We start from the raw sequence: 19,786 nt of genomic DNA, 5'->3' as shown, positions 1-19,786 counted from the left end.
GCTGATTATGTTCAAGCAGTAGCTAATGCACAGGATTAAACTGTTTCCATGAGATGGTGTGTTTTTTAAGCGTAAGAGCTGATAAATACTCTACAGCTCCACAATGCAAAGAGGAGAATTGTACAGCCTCTCTCTACCAGCTCACATGGACTGAACACTTTCTGAAAAGGTAACTTTGTTCTGGTAGACTTTGTGTGGGATTAGGTACAATTTTGCTCAGGTGATGCCAAAGCTGCACACTGATAGAAGATAAGGGAGTATTATTACATACTTTCTTTGTTCTTATACTCCCTTGAGACATCTATTTTTGGCCACTATAAAGGGTTAAAGCAGTGGTTGCATAGCCATTTAGTCTGTTCTGGTGTAATTATTTTTATTTTCTTAGCTGAAGTGTGACCTCAAAAGAGAGTCTATTCTCTGAGATGTATCTGGAATATAAGGTTTTAAATAGTAAATTTGGCTCCAGTCCTACCACCTGCAAATCTATGCCTATCAGCTGCTAACTGACTGGGCATGCAGAGCTTGTGGAGATTAAGACAAAATACCAGCTAGTTATAAGAGCAAGGTTTTGTTCTGTCTAGTTACTAGTACTTTAACTTTCTGTTTGAATACAGTAAAGCTTTATTTATTTTTTAGTTAAATTTTGTCTAGTGAGAGTAGTGATTTTCAGAGTAATATGGCAAATACCAAGGTGCTCATTCCTCAAGGATTCATGCACCTATAGGTTCATGGGGTATACTTGATTTCTCTGAAAGTGGTTGATATCCCACATAATATTGGGTTACACAGATAACTGTCTGCAGACATTTTCTCTTCTGAGGCCCTAATTCAAAGTTTGTAATGCTGAATATCAAATTGTTGAGAAATGTTAAGAGCATGCTACAAGATGGGTCGAGGGGAGACAACCTAGATTCACTTCCCCAGTTGCGACAGTATTCAAATAAAAGCATACACAGCCAGAGAGTCATGTGTTTGAATCCACTTTATATTTGTTTTAAGAACGATAACTCTTCACCTCATACCAAAATCAGTGCTCCAGGAATTTCCTGACCTACTGTTTGTCTCGCTACCTGTCCAAAAATATATATTTTTGGGATGAACTAGTCTTGCATCAGTGAGGGCAGCCTGCAGTGTTAACTATCAGAATAACTGTGTATATTCAGAAGGAAGTTACAGAGGTAATGCCTAGAGGTTTCCTATTTTAGGGGGAAGCAGCAGCGCATCTCGGCTGGACACCCAGGTAAAGGAGTGGTACATTGATGGGCAGAGGGTTCAGAGAGATGCTGGCATTGAGCTCTCGGTTAAGAAGCAGCAGCTTTTACTGTGTTTTAGAAAGCACTGAAGCTTGTGCTATAAATATATCATTAGCATTAGCAGTGGCACTAAGTTCCCAATGGCATCCTGCAATTGCAGCTATGACAGTTTCTGAGCCAACAGTGCTTCAGATTATGATTCATGCTATGATGACAGGGGCTGACCCAAGAAGGTAGACAAAGCAGTTGATTGTATAATATAGTACTATATAGTACACCCAACCCCCCCCCACACTATTAAAAGGATTCCATTAAGATTGAGTAACTGAGCTTTTCAAAACTATAATTAGGTTTGTCTGTGCTACTTTATTTTTACTTCCCTGTGTGTAACCCTGGCAGTTCTGAACACTGCAAATGTTTAATACGTTCAATGCTTCTGCACTTTTTTTAAAGTGCAGTCTTCTATGTTTTGGAAGCATAATACAAAGACAAATTTTATCATGTGGTATCAGGCTGACACCTAAGTTTTCTGCATAATTAAGACCTTTAGATCTGTCACTAGAGCTAACAGTGACTGGCAGGCTAATAGCCTTCATGGCAGCCAGCAACAGAAGTATTCTGTCAGTGGGTTTCAAGTGCACACCATTTTAAGGAAACACCGTTTTACTTTCTTTACATACACAATCAAATTATCATTAAGCTGCAATTGGGTCCATAAAATGGTATTTATTATCAGTTTTAATACATGTCAATACATTTTTTTATTTTCATTCAGTTCATAAAACTCTGCTTGTTATAAGTTTGTTTTTCCTTCTGTGTGGGTGGTCTCTGGGCAGTATGTGATTTTCATAACTCTATTGCTTTTTTGTGGTCTTTTCCCTACACACAAACAAAATCCCACATTTTAAACTCCATTTTTAAAGACTGGTTAACTTTATTTGGCCTGTCTTAAAACTCTTTGCTATAGCAGTGGGATCTGAAAGGTGACTCTCAGAATTTACTCCAACAAAAACAGATTATTTGACTTCCTCAAGTCAAGCACGAAGCTTACTTGTGGTAACCTCTTGCATCTGCTGTGACGCAGCCAGTTACCTTCCCTGCCAGACAAAGTCTTTTGAAACAGATATGGCTCTATTCTGGCAGAAATAAAAACAAAAGTACTTCTGTAGCTATGAAAAGTTTACTCGCTATATCCTCTCTTGTAAATTTATGTGACGTGAAGGGCAGTAGCTACTGCAAGGGTGTACCACCTGGTTACCTGTGTCTAAGATTATATTTACATTGTCATCCCACCCTCTTACTTATGACTCCAGCTACACAATTCCATGATTTTTTTTTTAAATAAACTTCAAAATGGTGTAGTGACTTCAAACCTAGAATGATAAAGGCCTACGAAGACAGCCTGTGAGAGGTGGAAATCAAATGGTCATTTCCTTTAAATCTTGTTCTAGAGTACAGGCATACCTCGGAGATACTGTGGGTTCAGTTCCAGACCACTGCACTAAAGCAAATATTGCAATAAAGCAAGTCACACAAATTTTTTGGTTTCCCAGTGCATATAAAGTTATGTTTACACTATACTATAGTCTATTAAGTGTGCAATACATTGTGTCTAAAAAAACAATGTACATACCTTAATTTAAAAATACTTTATTGCTAAAAAATGCTAACCATCATCTGAACCTTCAGCGAGTCATAATCTTTTTGCTGATGGAGGGTCTTGCCTCGATGTTGATGGCTGCTGATTGATCAGGGTGGTGGTTGCTGAAGGTTGCGATGGCTGTGGCAATTTCTTAAAATAAGACAGCAATGAATTTTGCCGCATCGACTGACTCTTCCTTTCATGAAGGATTTCTCTGCAGTGTGCGATGCTGTTTGATAGCATTTTACCCACAACAGAACTTCTTTCAAAATTGGAGTCGGTGCTCTCAAATCCTGCCGCTGCTTTATCAGCTAAGTTTATGTAATATTCTAAATCCTTTGTTGTCATTTCAACAATGTTCACAGCATCTTCACCGGGAGTAGATTCCATCTCAAGAAACCATTTTCTTTGCTCATCCATAAGAAGCAACTCCTCATCTGTTAAAGTTTTATCATGAAATTGCAGCAATTCAGGCTCCACTTCTAATTCTAGTTCTCTTGCTATTTCCACCACATTTGCAGTTACAGTTACTTCTCCACAGAAGTCTTGAACCCCTCAAAGTCATCCATGAGGGCTGGAATCAACTTCTTCCAGACTCCTGCTAGTGTTGATATTTTGACCTCCTCCCATGAATCATGAATGTTCTTAATGGCATCTAGAATGGTGAATCCTTTCCAGAAGGTTTTCAATTTACTTTGCCCAGAACCAACAGAGGAATCACTATCTATGGCAGCTATAGCCTTACAAAATGTATTTCTCAAATAATAAGACTTGAAAGTCAAAATTACTCCTTGATCCATGGGCTGCAGAAGGGATGTTGTGTTAGCAGGCATGAAAACAACATTAATCTCATTGTACATCTCCATCAGAGCTCTTGGGTGACCAGGTGCATTGTCAATGAGCAGTAATATTCTGAAAGGAATCTTTTTTTCTGAGCAGTAGGTCTCAACAGTGGGCTTAAAATATTCAGTAAGCCATGTTGTAAACAGATGTGCTGTCATCCAGGCTTTGTTTGTTCCATTTATAGAGCACAGGCAGAGTAGATTTAGCTTAATTCTTAAGGGTCCTAGGATTTTCGGCGTGGTAAATGAGCATTGGCTTCAACTTAAAGTCACCAGCTGCATGAGCCCCTAACAAGAGAGTCAGCCTGTCCCTTAAAGCTTTGAAGCCAGGCATTGACTTCTCCTCTCTAGCTATGAAAATCCTAGATGGCATCTTCTTCCAATATAAGGCTGTTTTGTCTACATTGAAAAATCTGTTGTTTAGTGTAGCCACCTCCATCAATTCTCTTAGCTAGATCTTCTGGATAACTTGCTGCAGCTTCTACATCAGCACTTGCTGCTTCACCTTGCACTTTTATGTTATGCAGACGGCTTCTCTCCTTAAACCTCATGAACCGAGCTCTGCTAGCTTCAAACTTTTCTTCTGCAGCTTCTTCACCTCTCTCAGCCTTCACAGAATTGAAGAGCATTAGGGCCTTGCTCTGGATGAGGCTTTGGCTTAAGGGAACGGTGTGGCTGGTTTGATCTTCTATCCAGACCACTAAAACTTTCTCCATATCAGCAATAAGGCTGTTTCGCTTTCTTATCGTTCGTGTGTTCACTGGAGCAGCACTTTGAATTTCCTTCAAGACCTTTTCCCTTGCAGTCACAACTTGGCTACCTGTTTGGCACAAGAGGCCAAGCTTTCAGCCTATCTCAGCTTTTGACATGCCTTCCTCACTAGCTTTTGATTTAAAGTGAGAGACGTGTGACTCTTCCTTTCACTCGAACACTTAGAGGCCATTGTAGGGTTATTAATTGGCCTAATTTCAATATTGTTGTGTCTCAGGGAATAGGGAGGCCCAAGGAGAGGGAGAGAGACGGGAGAACAGCCAGTCATTGGAGCAGTCAGAACACACACAACATATACCGATTAAGTTAGCCGTCTTACATGGGTGTGGTTCGTGGAGCTGCAAAACAATTACAATAGTAACATCAAAGATCACTGATCACAGTTCACCATAACAGATATAATAATAATGAAAAAGCTCGAAATATTGCAAGAATTACCAAAATGTGACACAGAGACATGAAGTGAGCACATGCTGTTGGAAAAATGGTGTTGATAGACTTGCTCAATGCAGGGTTGCCACAAACCTTCAATTTGTAAAAAAATGCAACATCTGCAAAGCGCAATAAAATGAGGTATGCCTGTAGTTTCACTTGATACACTACCACTCGTAGGCTCTGACGTCTAAGTGGCTAATAGGGCCTGATAGTTGAAGATTATCAGCAGTGATAAAATAACTTCCTTAAAGTCTCTGCAGAGCTGCAACAGTGGCATACCTATGTGCAGTTCCCATCCTTGAGGAAACACAGCCTTCTCTGTTTGGAAAACTCCTTTTCCCTCATCCCCAGCTGTCACTAGCAGTAGCTGAGCAGTGTGGAGTTAGTGTGTCAGTCCTTAGAGTTGCCATGACTTTGTACATATGGACCGCTTCGAAGAAGGTGTGGCCCTCCTGGCTAGGAAGGCATAGGGGATGATTAAGGGGACTTCCAAATTTCACTAGAGTCTGTTATTTGCTTCCCACATTTGACCTCAGAGTTCATCAAAAGGGTGTTCTTGTGGCTGGTGGGCCTGGCTGAGTGGCATCCCTTTAGCTTTTTGTAGACATCTCTGCCTACAGCCATTGCTGCTGCTTCCATCAGCATAACAAGGCTGTTCACCTGCCTTTGCTACCTCTTATGCTGCTTGTCTTTCACTCTTGATTTGAATAAGTTGTTTAATGTGTTACTGCAACAAAAGGAGGTTTTAAAACAATTATTTAAGACGTAAAACTGTGAATGCAGAAACATTCTCAATTTTTAATATACATGAATATAATTATTGTGAGCAGTACAAATGTTATTAATCACACATAATGTGTAAAATTAAAAACCATTTGAGGACCTAAAAAGTGCTGCATGTAAATGAAATTGTTCTTTAAAAATCATATATTTGTGTGTGCAGGGTGCCTGAAATGTTCTCTGCTTATGATGAGATGACCAAGTGGGAGAAAGGCCTTGCTTTGTAGATAAGGGATTCAACAGGATCATTCTGGGTCATCTGTTACTTGACATCTCATGATATATGCTGTATAAAAAATAGTATGGCAGTTTTGCTAGAAGCAGTAATGCTTCTAGCAGCTGTTATAATGAAGTTGTGCTCCAAAATGAGGCATTAAAATGAGGTATTAAAGGCAGGCAGCATCAGGACACATTGAAACAATGGTGTGATCTCTGACAAAGTTTTCAGGGAAGACTGTTTGCCTCTCCATTACCCCCAGGGGCTTTGTTTGCCAAGACTCATCCATTTCTCTACGCTTTTCTCTCATTATGTTTGAGAAACTATTTTTTCTCTTCCTTCATTTTTAATCACCCTTTTTATGCATGCAAAATTTAGGAATGTAGGACTGGAAGAGACCTCCTACATCACCATTTACTGTCATGAGCAACATTATTATATCAGTCTTTTTATAAACTGTTAAACTCCATCTTATAACTAGTTTGTTTTTCCTTGTTACTGAAGTCTGGAAGCTGTTCCAGAATCTCACTGCTCTGCTGAAGGTTTCTGCCTTCTAAATGCCAGACTAAATTATGCCCATTTCTTTGAGAAAGTGCTCTTTTTCTTTCTGTGCATACTGGATAAGTCATTTAGTTAAAATAGAATTTGTCAGCTACTGTGCAAATTTTTACTCCGAAGTTCTCTGTTGTAATGACTGGGGAAATAACTTCCCTCAGTGAGCGTGCCATGCTCCTTTTGCTGTAGCCCAGTATGCGGTTTGCCTTATTTGCAATGCGAGCACACTGTTGGCTTAAATTGGTTTACACTCAGCCTGAGATTCATTGTGATCCCCTGGTCCTTTTCAGTAGGCTGATGCTCAGCCAGTCCATTCCCAGCCTGTCCTGATACCTAAGGTTATCCTGCCCTATCGAACTTTGTGAGGTTTCTGTTGGCCTAATCCTCAAATTTATTGAGGTCTCTCTGGATAAAGTTTTGACATTCATCATGTCAGCCACTCTCCCTAATTTGGTGTCCATAAACTTGCTAAGGATGCATTCTGTGTCATCGCCCAGGCCTCTGATCAAGGTGTTGAACCATATGGGCCATAGTATCAGCACTGGGATACTGTGCTCTTTACCAACTGAATGTTGACCATTGGTCTCTACCAGTTGAGCCTTGTGGTCCAGCCAATTTTTGGTCCATCTAACAGACTGAGGGTCCAGGCTGTACTTCCTCAAAAAAGGTCATTTTGTGTGACTGTATAGATTAAAGTAAAAGAGAACTGAAAACTTGTAAATGCTTTGGCATTGATCCCATATTGAGCAGTAGGAAAAAGGTTCAAAAGCCTAGGAGGCAGAGAAGGGACACACTAACATATCCTGACAAGAATTATGCTATTTAAGTCTTACCGTAAAGTTGTATTGTATCATACATACCTTATTGCACTGTTTGAGAGTCCATGTATGATACAGCTGGATCTTCTGGGTGTGATTTAGGAGATTTAGGTATCCAGGGCTGAAACTCTTTCCAGACTTATGCGTCAGTGGAGAATCTGGATTTCACAGTCTATCTCTGCTTGCCCTGGATCCCAGTCAACATCAACACTGGGAGAGATGCATAACACAGGTAGATGAATTTGCAAGTTCATAGCTCTCACAGACAGAGTTTCCTGCTTTTAATGGTAGCTGCAGATGCTGTGAACTTTCCAGAGTTCCTGCTGATATATTTCTTACACATATTAAAATAGAGATCACTTATTGCAGTATTTGCTTATGTTCTAATCATTTCCTTTTCCTTCATTTTTCAATACCTGCTTACATATTTCTGCAGTATGTTGGGCAGAATTCCAGTGGGAAGGCATGTTCTCCTTTTCCCAGGACAATGAAATCAGGACCTGAGTACCGGTCCACACTGAAGCTTAAAGCTTGGCTATGCAGACACAGGTCTGCTGGTATGGGAATGCGTCAGAAGCCGGAACACCAATAAATCAGGCTGTATAAGCAGCTGGTCAGAGTGATAGAGAGGAGGGTCCCGGTAGCCAGCAAACTTGTTTTTTTTTTTTTCCCCAGTGGAAGCACTTAGCAGCTTCAGGGGGGCAATTCAGTAAGACATGCTTGGGCTGATGGTCACTGTTTGAGTGATTCTTTTTCCAAAGAAGTTCTAATATAAAGCCAGAGGTTTCACTAGAAAAAAAAGTTTCATTTAGGGATGCAAATCATTTTATCATGAAATTATACAAATTCACCCACAGTAAATTTCAAATGCAGACAAGCTTTTCAGCTTTACAGAATAAGCGGATAGTAATTGTCATTAATGTCATTAGCAACTGGCAATGGAGATCTCTAGCATTAGTTCAGATACTGCTTTGAGTACTGGAATCTTTTTTGAAAATACAGATTATAGTGGAAAAAAAAGGACAGAGATCTCCAAAGAGCACAACAAGATAGGCATAACCTAGGAGTCTGACTGAAATCAAAACATATCTCATAATTTAAGGGATACTGTGAACTTCAACTATACTCACTTGCAGAGAAAATGGACTAAAAGCTTTTCAAGTTCTTTTTCATGCTGGTGAATTTTCTCCACCCACTTTTATGTTTTTATTATCACTTTTTCTAGTTTTTTATTTTGTCCTTTTCATTGCTCTGAGAAAAAGCCAAATAAACAGGGGGAAATTACTAGCTTTAAATAGTTTAAGCAGTATACAGAGAACAATGAAAATGATTATAAATCCTCTAATCCATTTCAGTATAAGTTATCTTAGGTTTTATTTGTGAAGGAAGGGTTCCAACTTGGTTTTCCAGAGTCCAAATGGACATGTTTTATTATGTCATTTCATATAACCATTTTTTTATTTGCATCAGCTATAGTAAAGTGTTTCTTGTAAAAGCTTTTACTTTTGAAGTAATACTGTTGTAGTCTACAAGAAAGGTCAGGTTTGTAGGAAGAGGTAATATCTTTTATCACATATAATGGGAAAAAATAAACAAGCTTTCAAGCTCAAAGTCCTTACATTTGGTCTGATTTCATCTATTAAAAGATATTACATTTCCTTACAAACTTTATTTTTCAGCACAGATTTTGTCAGCACGGCTAGATTTACTCCAGAAGAGTAATAACTTAGAAAATTGTAGTTTTTGCAGGCAAGCTTACAGTATTTAGTATGTGATTGTTTATGAATTATTCAGACATTGCTATTCTCAGTACAAACTGATATTGCATGTGCATTACAAACCCAGTAAATTAACTTTTTAAATGGTTGTACTTTTCTGCGTGTTTTGGATTAGTATTATTTGTTTCACTCTGATGTGTTGCAAATTTTCTTACTGTTGTTATTACTGTTTTTGTTATCATTTTAGCAAGACTTTTATTGTTATTTTAATAAGTGATGTCCTTATGGACTCACGTACTTGGAGCTTCAGAAGGCATAGATTTGATTTGTGTGTGCTATTTGTTTCTGTAGGTATGGTTCTAATTGCCATTGTATTTCACTGACTGTCAACCCCTGGAAGAGTGTATTCTCACAGAATCTTCTGAGATTCATACTAGTAAGTGTTAGCCTGTTTTACAAAGAGGGAGCTAAAGAGCAGGATAGATGAAAGATGACTAGGAGAGGCAGGTCTTTATCTCTGTTCTCTGGCAACTTCGTTACCCTATCTTTTTCCTCTTCTGAATTTCAACCAGGCTAAACCAAAGAGGAAAATGCTAGAGTTAAAAATAATGTTGCACTCATCCCAATTTTAAATTATATTAATGAGGAGAATGTTTAAATCCAGTTTAATCTTTTAATCCCTCTTTTACTGGTCAGTGATATGAATTAGCTTGAAGGAAGATGTTTTGAAATGGATCCTATTAATACTTACATAGAAGACTTTTTGATCTACAGACCTTAAAGCCCTTTTCAAAGGAGATACTAAGCACTTAGATTTTCAAACTGATGGAGGAACGGAGTGAGAAAAGCAAAAGAGGGAAGAAAAAAAATGAGGAAAGGGAAAAAGAATAATTATAAAAATACTTGGTTTTCAGTAAATGTTTTGGAAAATGTTAATGATAGCAATTTCACATATTCCTTAAAATCACTTCAAATCTTTCTTCTTTTGAAATCAGTGGAAGACCATCACTGAGTTTGATGGCAAGAAGATCAGGCATAATAGGAAGACGCCAAAGACAGAGGAATGTGGCCACCAGATATAACTGACTTGTGGGTACTGGTGTTTTATAGGATAACTATTAGTGTGTAATTTACTGTGTCCAGATGGAACAGATTGTTCGTACACTGACATAAGGAAAGCCCAGTTGTGGAATTGTGTCTTAATTATATATCAAGTGATATAGAACAAGGAAAATGACTCCACCATGAAACTAGGTACCAGCTTCTTTGCAAACTGCCGAACACAAAACTGCCAGACACCTTGTAAAGGTATCTATTTAATCCTCACACTTAAAATGCAAGCCTTGACACTGAAATGGAAATAACACAGTCCTAACCTGTAGGCTACACAGAACTTCCCTCTCCACTCTCTTATTTTAATTGCTAAAGAACACAGTAATTGGGGGAATTATGTGGTAAAATGCTGATGCTGTAGGGGCAGGGATAAACCAGTTCTTTGCATGTTTGACAACATGGCAGGAAAATGCAGAACAGGGAATGAGCAAGCAAAGGAAAAGCTGATCCCAGCCAACCAGGGGGTGATGATGAACATGAAAACAATGGTGGATTTAGGGTTTTTTTGTTTGTTTTACTGTCATTCACTATTTGCTTCTTCACTGTTAAAATGCTCACAGATGAAATGCTAAAGTTCCTGATGATTTGCATTCAAAGCTTTACAAAATTGGGTCCAGAACCGACTTTTCAGAAGAGCTTGCAAGACTCCAGGGAGGAAGCCTAGAGGGAGGCAATTCAGTTGCAGGTACAGTTGACAGGACTGATTGGATCTTTGAGTAAATTCAGTTAAAGCACTTCGGAAAAAGTATTTTTGGCAGCTTTGTGAGGTATGAGGACAGATGAAGGTGGACACAGAAGGAGAAGATCCTCTGTGTAAAACTATAAATATGAAAAACCTTAGCATTCTAATAGCTGGTTTACAAGTATGATCCCATCCTCTTGGCTGATGCACTGGGGTTGCGTTTGACTTTCTACAGCTTGAACTAAAGATTCAGGATCTGTTGCTGGCAGCTCAAACATCCAATATCCCCTGTGGATCAATACAGAGAAAGAGCTGTAAGACCAACCCACTGCGGTGCCACAGACCCAGGGTGGACTGTGTCAACTGTATGCACTGGAGGATGGGACACAGATACTCAAATATGTTAGCTACAGGCATGATTACATCAGCATAGTGCTGCAAAGGGAACGATTAGCTAAAATAGCAAAGTGCTTTATATTCATTTACACTTTCCCTATCTATTTCAATGTCTGTGCCACAAATATATTGTTTTCGTAAGTGTGTCTATACACAGAGTTGCAGTAGTTCATTAATATTTGGCAGTAGCTTAGATAAACTAGTCCAAAACGCTTTGGACTGTTTTACAATTATAACATTATGGTAAAGCTTGCAGTAATAAATTTATAGGTATAAGCTAATCCACAATAATTGAGGTTAAACCAATATGTGTGCTAACAGAGAGATTTACAGATTAAATTATTGCTCCATTACAATCTGTGTGTGTGTAGATGATGCTGGTAATCTGAGAAATGTGAGTCTTAATACAGTTTTAATCTACAGAGATTCTTTTATGGTTCGTACCGATTTGTTTTACATAATGTGTCTTTAAATTCCACACAAAAATCATATTAAAGCTTTTAAGTCTGCAAAGTCAAGCATTCTGAAGTTAGAAAATGCCAGAATTCATGTTGTTTGCAGAACTTTAATTTGCGTCCTCTTCTGTTTAATTGTAAAGTAGTCATTAATGGGATGAGCCCATTCGGTGCACAGAAAGGATGGTAGTGACTTAAGAGCAGCTATTCAGTATTTTGTTCTTTGTTGCTTAATATGGAACTCCATGCTTTACTACTTACTGTTCAAAGCTTGCTCTGAAGACAGTTACTAATCTTTTATAGACTTTTCAGTGGTATGCATCATTGTAGGAGCTGAGAGCTTCGCAATCAGAATGCAGTGTAGTTTGATAACATTAACTAAGGAGAAGATAGCACTACAGCTAAGGTTTTAAGGCATAAAGCAGTCAAAATATATACACTAATCTTTGGATGCCCAGCATGAGATGTTTAGTACTTGGTTTTCTGGAGTAGCCTGTATTATATATCACTCCATATATTGAAAGCACATCTCACATTGATTCCAATGATGGTTGTGCTCAGCATTTTTACCCATAAAAGTGCAAGGTTTGAATTTAGGCTTTCAGCAAAACCCACCATCCAATTCATGGCCACCCATAAAAAATTTGTTTTTAAGTGACTAAGTTAGCAGTCTGTGTTAAAGACAAAAATAGAATCCAGTCCTACTGAGCAGCATACAAATGCCATAGACATCAACCACCCTTTTTCTTCCTGCAGTAACTGTGTTGTTCACTTTCTGCTGCAAAGGAGCCAGGATCCTCTGGACAACATCTGATTCATTACACAATCCTGACTCATCCCCATACCACAGTCCATTCTGTACGCTGTGTTATCACACTCTGTAGCTATATACAGCTCTGTAACAAATGACAGGCCAGATATGCAGCTGTGCAAGTGATAGAAACAGTACACAGAGAAAGAAAAGAAAAAAAGGCCCATTCCTGAGCATATTGGTGGCCCACCTATTTCCTTGCCTCTCTAACCTGATGTGGCTTCAGTGACTGCTTTAGGCTACCATGTTTGTACTGATGTTGAGGGTGTATGCCCTACATTCCCAGAGGGCCTCCATTCCCCTCCTAGATCATCCAGCCCTAGGTGCACAAGAGCCAAGAAGCAGAATAGCATATTGTTTTGGACGGCCCATTCTTGGATGGCTTTGAACAGTGAGAGAAGTATGTCAGCTGTGGCAAGGTAAACAGAGGTAAATGTAAACAGAAGTCATAGGTCTCCATTTTTACCTGCCAGTCAAGGATACATTTGTGTCCTCTACCACTAGCGCCCTTGCTTGCCTATTGCCAGTCTGCCATCTCCTCGTACAGACTGCAGAGCTGCCACAGCAAGGCCCTGTAGAGACAGCATTGATCTGTGGCGTAGTATTTCACCTGCTATATTTCCTTCAAAGATATGTCCCAAGGCAGCTGGAAGTCTTCAGCAGCAATAAGCAGATCATAATCACTTTAGACATGAAATACTCTCTGCTTTTCACTAGAAAGATGGGGTGGCCACCTAGGCCAGTAGGAACGGCCCTGCCGTAACTTTTGGGAGACAACATGGCACAAGGCTGGAAGGTGGGTAAAAAAACTATTCCTGGACGAAAGTCAAAAAAACACTTTTTGAAGTGCCTGGAAGATGAATGCTGAGATAGGGAGAAAGAATTCTGGATGCCAAGAGGCCCAGCGGGATTTATTGGTAGGAAAAGGAGGCCTCGTATTTACCTCTGGGAGGGTGTGTCTTGCTGTTTCCCAGGGCTGACCCAGATGGCTAAAGGTGTGGTCCTGGCTAGTGAAAGTTTAAGATAACAGAATGCCCTCAACCCTAAGAGACCAGCCACTGCACCATAAACCAATGCACCATCTCCCTTTCTTAAAGGAGCAAGATTAAGAAAGTTCTTCTCTTTCTGTTCCTAATGGGTAATGGAGCTAACCCTCCTGAAGAAGTGGTCATGCACACCTGGAGGATGTTTTGCCCCAAACCCAGAATTCCTATCAATAGCCTTTTTGTAGGTCTCCTTCAGCTTCTTGATCTTTATATGACAGTGATTGTGAGGCTGTGAGTGCCCCTGCTGCGACTGCTAGTGAGTGATCAATCATAAGCAAGATAGTTCCTAGTAGTGGTCTTATATCTGTGGCCCTCTGGGTACTCCTCCAAATGGTAAGAGAAAGCACAGACCCCCTCCAGGGATTAGGGTGCTCTCAGATGCCCCACTTTTGGAGCATGGTGCAGCAGACTCAGTGTATGGTGGCACCATTAGCATATTAGAGATCTTCAGGTCTTCCTGAGATAGGGATGTTTTGCATAAGCACCCATGTGTGAAGTGTAGTGACAGCACACTGTGGCATATGGACCTGGTTCAGGTCCGCTGCACTACTTTGCATCTGGTTGAATGACTGGGGTTACTCCAGGTGGGGGATACGCCAAAAAGTGCAGTCTGTTTGGGTTGCATGAGCAGTATCCTGCAAGGTGATCTCACAGCCAGATACCCTGAGAGCATATTGTCCTGGCGTTCCACTTGTGGGACTCTCTGAGCACCCTGCCAAGTAATCCCAGAGCTCAATCTTGCAAACTATCAGCGGCTCCAGGGCTCAGGGACCAATGTGTCAGTATTATAGGGCAGTACAGACCTACCAGCAGCACTGCTTCAATGGTGCTTGGAGAATTCATGTCCCTTCTGCCATGCAGGCAGACAGGATCTCTCTTTTCATTGTCCACATCCAGCAGAAAAGGATGAGAATTTAGGACCAGCACTGAGAAACAGAAGAGAATCAAGTGTTCGGCAGATTTTTGTGCCCCAAGATGAGGCGTATTCAGTGAATATGTATGAACACTAAATGTAAAGAGTCTTTGGCAAATAGAAGTTGTGAGTAACAGAATATTCTTGTCTTGAGCTCACAAGCTCCCATAAGTCTTTACAGAACATATTTGAACTGAGACTTATCACTTGGGCCAAATTTGTGCAATGAGTCATAGGAGCAGTAAGAAGCACATCCCCAATGCAGACAATTCCCCTGTTAAACTTCAAGGTTCTGCTTCGAAGTAGAGGATGCACAAACTTCTTAACAGAACAATCTTGCATTTCTTTTATTAAGATGGGCATTCTTCTATCTTATTCTCTTAGACAGCTAAGCCAAGAATTTTAAGAAACAAGCAAAGAAAATATCCTTCATGTCCTTGGCAATCAGCCAGCATAGACAATCTTGACCAAACAGTTAAGATTAAAAGTTATAAGCTACTGATAACAGACCTAGTAATGAAAGTGTCAGACTACCTTAATTATGTGTGTCCATATAAATAGCCAAACAGGAATTATAACATGCAGTAACTTACTTTTACAAGCTGTTGATTCCTGAGATCTTAGATTCTTCAATTTCTCCAGCTTTGTTCCTCCAATCAGTTCAGTGAATCAGAGTTTTAGTTTTAGGTGACCAAATTCAACATTACATGTTTTAAATTAGATAAATTATTGATGATTTATTAATGATTATTAATTATCCCCAACAAGACTGAACAAACCTGAAATATATGTGCAAAGTTTATAGCACCAGTTTAGAACATAAAGGAATGCTTCTTCTACTGTACGGACTTTCAGCTTGTTTCATTACAGAAAAAGGGCACTGACTTCTTTTAATTTCCATTAGCTAGATCTTTCCAGATAATACCTGTTCTCATTTCTGTAACCAAAAGGTGGCAGCATATTGTCTACTTTCCCTTTTCATCCATCCTAGCTCTAAGCCCCTAAATAACCTTACTTGCTCAGTTTGTAGGGATGCCAGGAAATCCAGAACAATCATGCTGACTAAGGAACATTGATGAGATCTAATGTGGATTCAACTGTATATTACTTTTAAATAGAAACATGGAACTAGATCAAGGACTGGTGATTTTATTCAGTTGTTTCAATGACAGCTTGATTGACTTTTGAATGTGTGAAGGGTTAAATTTCAGCTCAGCATGGTGTAACTTCAGGAGGAATGTCTACCTAGAGTCTAACACTATTATTAATAATGTTGGTTAAGAAGCCTGTGCCCATAGTATCTGGCAAATACTATTGATCTGTCAGACTTGCACTAAATTTTGTTCCTACTTACTACTTCTGGTCACTAGGCAAAGTGCTGGTAGGCTTCCAAAGGGGTAGAAAAGGGAGGAGAAATACTTTATGCAGAGAGAATACCAAGGTGAAAATGATATGAATGTGCCAATTGAGTTTTGCTGCATGACTGCATCAGTTTAGAGACTTCTGGAAAGATGCGCAGAGACGCCCATTTGCCAGTTTGCCTGGTAAAGAGATTTGGGGGAGGAGGAAAGTATTCTAAAACATCACCTGCTCTTAGATCTGCAGGGATACTCCATGCTTGGCATGATGCCACAAGTCCCCAGGAAACACAATGCTACAGAACACCGCAGTGTGTGTCCTTAACAACTCAAGACACCCAGAATTATATCAAACTGATTCTTACTCTCTACACTGGTTTTCCATAGAGTAACCAGTCAAACTCAGAGTCTCAGTTATCATTTCTCAGCTGCTCTAAGGCCTGGACTGGGGATTCTAAATGACAAAGCTCTGGGATGTTGGCCAGAGTTGATAGTACTGTTCCCTAGACACTATGAAGCTTCTTACCACAAGGATAAATAAAGCTTGTGTGTGCTGGAGGCAGTCAAGGACTTCAGTTATCCCCACTTTCCAGTGGGAGATTAGATGCACAGTAAGGATAAGAATATGTCTGATAATTATGGTTGACTTCAGGGTCACCTTCAAGCTCCAACTCACCAGATGCCTATACAGAAACCTGCTAAGTATATGCCCCAGCAGCCATCCAGTCTGAGTCCAGAAGCTTTTCTGAAGTTGCATATGATATATTTAGTTTATCTGGCTGCTGCAGCCTGCAAGTATGGGTAGTTGTGAGCAGCAATCCCACAGTTCCACATGGCACTATACCTCCTATCTTTGTTGTCCATAACTAGGGACAAGATTGAAGGGAGAAAGAAAGTTGATTCATAGACACGGTTGGCTGGAGAATTAAGAAGAATGATGTGGAAGCTGGTGCTGACAAGATACAGATGTGGGGAAGGTCGCTCAGATAGCTGGGAGTGTGTTATCCTTTGGCTCTATCATAAGTGTCACTGTAGATGCATTTTTCTGACTGAAGACACAATTCTTCCAGATATTAAGGATCATCTCAAATTATTATTCTTCCCTCTATATGTGCCTTTACATGACGATGAGGCCATGTAAAGGCACATATGGAGGAGGATTCCCAGGCTTTAGGCTAAATCTGTTGTAAGCAGAGGTGTCTTTGGGGAGGCTGGAGCTTTTTGACATGGTTATTGAATCAAAATGCTCCTCTGGAGCACAGCACTGGGTGGTTTGCTGTACTTCTGTTGCTGTCTATTACAAGATCGGATGCTCCTGGTCTGTCAGTCCTTGCAATTTACCTTCATTTTTAATCTGTGCTCAGTTCAGTCACCTTTACACAATGTCAGCATTGGCTTCTGAAGTAAATGATGACAACAGAAGGTGGCACACATAGTGAGCCCCAGGCACTGCAAGTCTGTTACTCAGAATGAAGCATGTCCCTCGCCAGTCACACCTTATTTAATGTCTAGCATTGGAGAGACAGGGAGAAGAGACTATAACTTATTATCTTCTGTGTACTTACAAATGCACAGGTGGGAAAATCCTCTGAGAATTGTCTTGTCTTTTACATGCTGTCATCCAAGAGATGAGTTAATACAATTCTGCTATGCCAATATGAGCAGATTTCAAAGCTGCTTGCCTGTTGCTTCCTCTGTTTCCCACCTCTTGTTGAACAGCTGGTCTCTAAAACAGAGGAAATACTTCTGTTTGGAGATTTCAAAGCCTGCTTGAAAGATCAGGGACAGAGGACACCTCAATATGTTCTTTCCCTCCCCCAGTGTTAGTGCAGCCAGAAAATTGTCTTTATGACCAGTAAATCTCACACCATTTTAGATCTGGGACAGACATTCAGCACAGGCTCTGTTTTGAATGGGAATCTATTTTCCTCTATCCCTTATTTTAAAAGCATCTGTAGTTCACAGCTACGCTCAAAACTGACAAGTCTGCGTGTCAAATGGAAATGCCAACATAATATGGTGTGACATGAACAGCATCCAAACATTTTCTTGTGACATTTCTTGCTGGTGCAACAAAGGTATTTTTCAGCATTTGTCTGCCTCAGATGAAGATGGGGTCTTAAGACTATATTTTCTATATTCTGGGAAGTTGCCATTTCTGATACCTTTATACTTTCCTCTTCTCTGATGATATTTGCAATGTAATACTCTCTTTCCTGGTTAGATAGAAAAGCCAGAATTCATTGATTCAGAAATTTCCCACACCACAATATCCAGTCGCCTCTCCACTAGGATAAAAAGTGCTAGCAAAAAAGTGCAGCCTGCATGAGGTATAAATGAGTGATCTCAAGGTAAAAGGTGACTCATAGCAAAATCAATCTTCAAAGACCATTTTATGCAAAAGGCAATGTAATCCTCCTAACTAGGTGTTTGGAAAAAGGCAATTTTCAACTGCCTCCAACTTGGAATGAACTAAGTGTCAATACAGAATCCTACAGCATGAAGATGAGATCTCTTAAGTATAGTGTGTGCCTTGTGCCCTCAAAGATACTTTTACTTAGATCTAGCTGTCGTCTGTAAATAAAAGCCTTGTTTTCATAGTTGCTTTTAGTTAAGGGAAAGCAGCAGATTTTTGGATAAGCTAATGACTCCTGACTGTGCATAATTACAGCCTTTTTGAAAAAAAATACATTTGACAGTTTCTCCAATAAATAAAATAGTTGACTAAGTAAAATAGTCTAACTAAAATATGTGATGGTAAAATAGCAAATATTTTCCTTTCTTTAAGAGTTTTTAAATTTCAGAATATGCATATACTTTTCTTTGTTCAGCAAGTCTGAAACAGAAAAGCAGCTCTGTAGGTCTAAGTGATAATAATGAGGAGAGGCAGTCCTGCAGTCCAGGATAAAGAGGGCTACACTGCTAATCTGGAGGCACTTCACGTTTCTGTCCTCCAGAAGAAGGTATGTATTCCTGTAGTAACCTGGCTGAAACCAGGAGATCTGCTTCTCAAGAAAGTAAGATCCTGCAGCTGGTCAGCTGATGGGAGGTACCTTGCTTCTCTGGAAGGCAGTGGCCCTTGCTGAGCTCAGAACTCAATTTGAACCAGGAGCTGACAGCTGCTTCCTCTCACAAATACTTCTCTCAAGATGCTGTGGCTCCCAGCTCCTGGCCCTGCACCAGCCCAACAGCATGCTGTTCCCGTCTGTCCACTTGCCGTCTTGGGTGTCCTGCATTGCTGATCTGTCTTCTAAATCGTGTGTAAAGCCCCTCCAGTAACATCAGTACAACAGGGCAGTGAATCTAATCATGCACATCAAGGAAAAAATGTTAAATACTTATAGCTTTAAAATTGCAGAACAGATGTTCTTTGTTTTTGACTCAAAACCATTCAAGTTTAAATATAAAAAGAGCTGAGCCAAGTGTGAGTGCTTTAGGCTCAAAAAACATTGGAACTAATGAGGAATGGTAAGCTTGTTTTGTTCTCACACCAGTGCATCAATTCTGTTTAAAGTGCTTTCCCTAAATTCGCTTCTGTGCTGAGACAGTGCATGAAAAACTACAGTTCCAAAGACATCCTTTTGCAAAAGTTATGAGCAAGTGAAGAGGTTAAGTGGGGGTCACAATAAAAGTTGGAATTCAGCTTTAAAAACCAAATACACTGTAGCCATGTTTATATGCCATGTGTAGTGCATACTTTTTCAAACACTGTACAGAGCCCTGGTACCTCTCTTTTAAAAGGATTCTCATCTGAATGTAACTTGAAAACCTTTCTTTGCCTCAGTTATATTGTAAAGTTGACATAAATCCACTAGTTTTTTTTTTTAATCATGAAAAATATTTGCTTAAATTTCAATTTTGCCTTTTGCAAAATCTCCTTGTATGACAACTACATGCTGTATATGTGAATCCATTACCCCATAGTTACTCTGGGTCATATTAGATTATACTGTATCTCTTCAAAGGTGGCTGCCTGTGTTT

Source organism: Apteryx mantelli, chromosome 5 (genome assembly GCF_036417845.1).
Source record: "Apteryx mantelli isolate bAptMan1 chromosome 5, bAptMan1.hap1, whole genome shotgun sequence".
In the NCBI taxonomy this organism is placed as follows: Eukaryota; Metazoa; Chordata; class Aves; order Apterygiformes; family Apterygidae; genus Apteryx; species Apteryx mantelli.
This window is presented reverse-complemented; position numbering follows the sequence as displayed.